The 6,612-nt window shown below is 32.2% G+C and overlaps 1 pseudogene; it reads right to left on the bottom strand.

The window, feature by feature from the left end:
* Positions 1-243: 243 nt before the first annotated feature.
* Positions 244-4,863, bottom strand: LOC112782802 (uncharacterized; annotated as a pseudogene).
* Between the last annotated feature and the right edge of the window lie 1,749 nt (positions 4,864-6,612).

The raw sequence follows: 6,612 nt of genomic DNA, 5'->3' as shown, positions 1-6,612 counted from the left end.
AGACGGATTTTCCGACGGATTTTCCGTCTGTAATTACAGACAAATTTTTCGACGGATTTTTCATCTGTAATTACAGACGAATTTTCCATCTGTAATTTGAACTTTGGAAAATCATCTCGTTCTGATTACAGACAGAAAATCCATCTGTAAATCCGTCAGTAAGATAAAATAGATTTTTTTTTAGATTTTTCCATTGCAAAATGAATACTTTAGATTTGTTTTCTAAATTACTCCATCAAACACTGTAAATTGAAAAAAGAAAGCCAAAAATCACATAAATAAACATAATATTCATTACATGATACCTATAAAATTGGATGTTATTTTTCAACATCATTGGCCAATATCTCATTGTCTTAATAAAAAAATACCCAAAAAAAATAAGATGACCATCTCAATGTTACATGAATGTCACAAATTACACTTGGCCAATATCCTAATGCCTGTAGAGAGAGTGCTCGAAGCGTTCCTTCTGCTAAGTCTACTGGTAAATTCCTCCTATAATCAGAACACATGTAATAAACATCAAATAATATAGAAAACTATATAGGTCATATACAGGGAAAGAAAATGCTTCATTCCAGTTATTGCATAAATGACATATATATGTACTAACCTGAGTTCGGCCGGCAACTGGGGAAGAACATGTTTGACAGCACAATCCAGATATCCAGCAGCCTTTAAGAAGATATCAACAGAAGCTCGTCTGCTTTCTGTTACAAGTAACTACTATTTTACTTTCACAATCAACACAATATATACTAAAGATCAGTGCAACTGCGAAGACAGAACATTCTTATAAATAAAGTATTACAGTATATACAACAATTATCTCAAGAGCAAAGAGTCTAATTTGAGGTCTAAACCAATTTATTACAATGGATTTTGGCTATTTCGTACAATGGATTTGTGTTAAAATTCCAAATTACTTACCTTCAGATACCTTAAGCTGATAACCATCAGTGGATGATCTTGGAAGCAGTAAAAAATTAGCCTGTAATAGTAATAGCATTGCCATCAAATGTAAAACTGACAACACTTCATACCAACCATTAGACATATTATGAAAAATGGTTGGAGTTACCTCAGCATCATCCTCTTGATTCACCCAAACAAATTATACTTTATATTGTAAATGGCTTCCTTCATCATAAAGCAAATATTAGAATATTTATCTTACAGAAAGGCAAAAAAAAGCACATATTACATAATAAAGAACAAATATAAGACTTACCATCATTGACTAACCCCAAAAGAACCGGCAAATAATCTTCTAGAGCCTGCAGAAGATCAAGCAATGTCGAACCACCTGCAGATGATCATGCGTTGCCATACCAATGCATCAGTAAATTTAATCTTCCTTCTTTTATCATTAAATAAAATAAGTTCATCTTTGTTTAAGAAACTGACCATGTTGAGTAGCACTTTTTCTTTTTGTTCTTGTAATTGTAGGGCCTTCTTGGCCAGCCATTACAACTATACGTGTTCTAATAGCACTTTGCTTAGGCATGGACCCTGCATAATCAAATTTCAAGGGAAGTTGAGTAACTTAATTGAATAGAGAAGCTTCTATTCTAAATTCTAATCAATAACAAATTTGATAGTTTGATGGAATTGATGGTTCAAGGCCAAAAGAAAATAAGAAAGAACGAACTTACAGTCAATTTAATATGCTAAATTTGTAGTGGGTGAAAGTTGTCCAAAGTAGAAAGACTTAAGCTTATGCATAGTTCTATGTGAGTGCTCTAGAAACGGTAGCATTAGTTTCACTGCCATTGATGCTGAGACAGTTTTCTTCATCCACTCCCTGCTCTCATTTCAAGGTGCCAACATGAATCCCAGTGTTGTGAGCATCCTGACCCTGCTTTAAATTAGATGGCATCCTAAACAAAAATAATGAATAGAAAAAGGAAACATATTAATTAGATGGCATCCTAAACAAAATGATGTAACTATAGCAGCATTTCTCAAGAAAAAAAAATCATATATAAACTCCATATGTCCACAGCAAGGAAGTAGGGAGTAGGAAAAACTGAAAGTAAATCATATATAAACTCAATTATTTGAAGCCCAAAGTAAATCATTAAAATTAGAGAAAGACATTATTAGCGTGCCAAGTAGGGAGTAGGAAAAACTGAAAAGTGTTAATGGTGATGATTATATATATTCTGCATGAATGATGGTTTAATTCATGTAAAAGATGTATATAGCTTCAGTTATATATCGACTAGACCTACGTGATCATGAGTGCTTCTTTTAGTTTTGGATGGGATTGTCTTGTTATTCCCTTGTCCTATACAATAACAGCTACCTAATTATACAATAATACTAAGAAACATGCCAAAATTAATATGCCTTGAGAAAGATAGACACGAGAATTCTAATCCATTAGTGTCTACTTTTAAATTGTACCTGAGACAAGGCTATAAACAGTATTAGCATGGGAATTCCAATTTCGATGCAGCTCCCAACCTAACACAAAAGATTTAGATTAAGAATAGTATACTAAACCATATTAGTGATGAGAAAATAATCGTGAATTTCACTATTAATAATGCAGTAAGTGGGGCTGGTGTTATATGTACCACAAGGAACCCTCTGTTAAATAGTTCAAAACCAACTAATGCAATTACTGGAACCATTCTAAGTCGACTGAAAAACCTGAATGCAAAGGAAAGCACAATAATTATTTGGCGTATTCTCCAATCCAAGTTTCTCTCTTTGACTTCAAAAAGTGTAACATACATTTCAACAATATCAGCTGTGTTTCCATGGAAGAGAGAGATGGAGGTTTGGGTTACCTTGAGATTGATGCCGAGAACGGAACCGCCATGATTGGGAGGACCGAGGCTCTGGCAAGCAACTTGAAGCCAAGCACCCGGAGCACAGCCGAGGTCCAGTACGGATGAGCCAGCCTTGATGAGCTTGTGCTGCTTCTGTATCTGTACTAGCTGTTAACTCAAAGTTAGTTAGTTAGTTAGAAGAAGAAGAAGAAACAGAAGTTTTGAGAACCTTGAAGGCAGAGCGAGCAACATAGCCAAGGCGCTGAGCTTCCTTGTAGAAGAAATCGGGTGCCCCCGCCGCCCCTCCCCCCATCTCGATCCCTTTTCAAGGTTCAATGAAACTTGCACATTTTCTTTTCAGGCTAATGTTTAAAAGAATTTAATTTACAAATACATCCAATTACATGCCACAATAAAAATAATTATTTTTTATATTATCTTTCAAAAAAAACGAATGTATTACATCTGTTAATGTATTAAATTCACCTCTTATAGTATGCCCTGAACCTCGTTTTAGTTTTTACTCTCAAGAAAATAAACCAAACAGAACAAGTGCTAGAATATGACTAGAAAAAGATCAACAATAAAAGGAATCAACAGCACTTTCCTAACTCCTCCAATCCTTTTACCATTGCTTCAGAGCTCACAGAAGATAAGAATTAAAGGGTTAAAAATTGATTAAGTATATCTTCAAGACTTGGGAGAGACAAGGAGGGCCAGCTTTACCTGGGAACTAATATAATTCAGTGAACCCTGATGAACAAGCTGCAAAATACATAAGCCAACAACACAGAAACCAATACAGATTAAATATTGAACTAAACCTTATTTACCAGAATAACAATTCTGAAACATAAAATAGAACTCTATAAGGGTTATGCAATTGAAATATTAACCTGAGTATTTTGACCCGCTAGACCAACTTGATCTTGTCTAACAGATCCATCGCCAGTTCTAGCAGATCCTGAGTATTCCTTCTGTATCAATCGAATCGAATCGATGTAACAGACACAGTCAAGTCACCAAGAGAACCCCACTGCTCAGCCACCCTTTTATATATTATATTGGAAGTCTGAACCCTCTCCAACATACATATTATGCACTGTCATGCTCTGCAACATTCACAATCTCAATTACTATCAACATAATCTCATAATTAGCATATAATTAGAGACATGAAACCCTAACCTTGAGTAGAGGCGTTATAGATCCATCGTTAAGAGTGAAGATATCAGAAATTTAGAAGCAAATTTAGAAGCATAGTGTCAACAAGATCTTGAGCTGTAACACTGAATAACAAGCAAATGATTATCAAACAATGAAAGTTGTAAATAATTATCAAACAAATAGCTCAAATTGAATTACAAATTACTTCAACAAAGCAGAACAGAACAGATTCAACATTCGTCCAAGCAAATGATTCAAACGAAAGCTTCGATTGCAGAAAAAATTCATCAAAATCAGAGTAAATCCGCAGATTCAAACGAAGCACAAAAGTAGAGTATGATAAACCTAAAACTGACACAGAAAAATTGAGCCCTAAGGTTTATCACAAAGAACAGAATCACAAAATCAGGATTTATATACCTGAAATTTGAGATGGTTACAAGAAGAACTGAGAGAGCGAGTTGAGATTAGATGGAAGAGGTGCCAGAGGGAGCAGATGCGATGAGAGCGTCGGCAGAGAAAGCTCTGCAACGAGAGCGGCGGCAGGGGATCTTGTAGGACGCAAGGGATGACAGAGAGATTGTGCGATGCAAGCAGCGGCGGCAGTAACAACGGCCACGGCGGAAGAAGCAGAAGTAGCAGCCACGGAAAAAAAAGTAACTCGTGCCATGGAGAGAGGAAGAAGCTCGTGTTTGATCTCTGAATGGAGCTCGAAAAGTAACTCTGAACCTTGTGCCAGGGAGAGAGGAAGAACCCTCATGTTTGATCTCGTGCCAGGGAGAAAAGTAACTCTGAATGGAGCTTGAAACACAGTTTGAACGAGGGCTGCCACGGAGAGAGAAGAGGGTATAGGTTAGGTCTAAATTAAAATTTTCAGATAGAAAATTTTAAATTACAGACAGATTTTCCGTCTGTAATAATTTAATAAAATGTGTGTTTTATCTACTTAATTACAGACGGAAAATCCGTCTGTAATTATTCTACGAAAAAAAAATTAAATTTTTCGACGGAATTATAGACGGATTTTCTTTTCCGTCTGTAATTTATACTAATCTATTTTTTTTGTTTTCCGACAAAAAAATCCCTCTGAAATTCTGTCTGTATTTCAGTGGGATAAAATCCGTCGGAAATATCCGTCTATAATAATTAATTTTCTAGTAGTGAAAATTCATAAAACAAATATTACAAAAAAATAATTTTAATTTTTTTATTAAAATAAAAAAATAAGAATCATAAAATTTGAATACATAACTTCAAACTTAAATGAGTTGCTTTAAATTAAATCATTAAATATTATACAAAGGCAATATCATGTAACAATCACTATATATAATATTAATGATTCATTAGAAAAAAATATAAGTTGCTGATAAAATTAGGAATTAGTTAAATAATAGAATTTGTAAATGCATTTCGACATGTAATGTAATATGACAATTATTTGGCTATGATATCAAAATAAAAAAGAATTATTTGTGATTAAACTTCTATTCTATAATTTATGTTACAAAATTTTTTTATATGTATGATATTGTTAAAAAGATAAAATATCATAAATCTATGTTTTCAAGTTAAATAATAACTAAAAAGTCATATCCTCATACTTGAAATTTGACTTATGTTGTTTTCAGTAAAGTTTGTCCAAAAAAGATATTTCACAATTAAAAAGTTAACTTATGTGCTTACATATAATAATAAGTTTATATTCAATTTTGTTTTATAATTTGAATTTAAAACCTTAATAACATGTATTTTACATCTATTTTATTTGGTTTGTTGATACAATAAAAGATATTTAAATGACTTTTAGTGGTTATAATTTAATATTATGGACAAATGACTTGATTAAACCCAATGGAATTCAATATGTACTGAATGTTCCAAACTAAAAAATACGACGTCAAAGTTTCAAACCACATTTTTATATAAATCAAATTGAGTGAATTCGATTTAGTGAAACACGTAGTAAATCGAATCAAATCAATTCAAATTACGTTCATGGTAAAAATATGAATAAATCGAATTTAGTGGATTCGATTTTTAAATACACGTAAATCGAATGAACACGATTCGATTTAGCCAACGGATTTCAAGCCCAACGTAAATCGAAACCACTTGATTCGATTTAATGGTTTTCTAAATCGAAGTTACTTGTTTCGATTTACATTTACATGTCGTTGAGCATAATTTGAATCTAATTGATTCGATTTTCTTGGATCTTTGCTATATAAACCATAGTTGTAAGAATCGAACCGGTGATCAAACCGGTCAGGTTACTGGTTCACTGGTTTATTGGTTCAACCGATAAACCGCTAGTTGAACCGATAAAACCGGTTTCACATGAATAAAAAATATAAAATAGTCAAAAACTTAAAATTAAAATTTGAAATACATATTTTTACTAACATTTTAAGAACAGTTAAGTCAAATTCTATAAATAACTAATACAAATATAAACATATAATTAGTTCATACTACTATATAGTATCTTAATTAGATACAATAAGAATAACAATCTATGAATTATATCCAAAAAATAATTTCAAGGTCTAAATATTTTTATATAATTAAATAATTATATAAATTTTTTTTTAGAATAAGTAATTTTTATTTTATTTTTTTATTCATTATCATTTTTATTTTAAAATTAATTAATTTATAC

This window comes from Arachis hypogaea, chromosome 20 (genome assembly GCF_003086295.3).
Source record: "Arachis hypogaea cultivar Tifrunner chromosome 20, arahy.Tifrunner.gnm2.J5K5, whole genome shotgun sequence".
NCBI lineage: Eukaryota > Viridiplantae > Streptophyta > Magnoliopsida > Fabales > Fabaceae > Arachis > Arachis hypogaea.
Note: the sequence above shows the minus strand (reverse complement) of the source record. Positions and strands in the feature narration are given on the sequence as shown.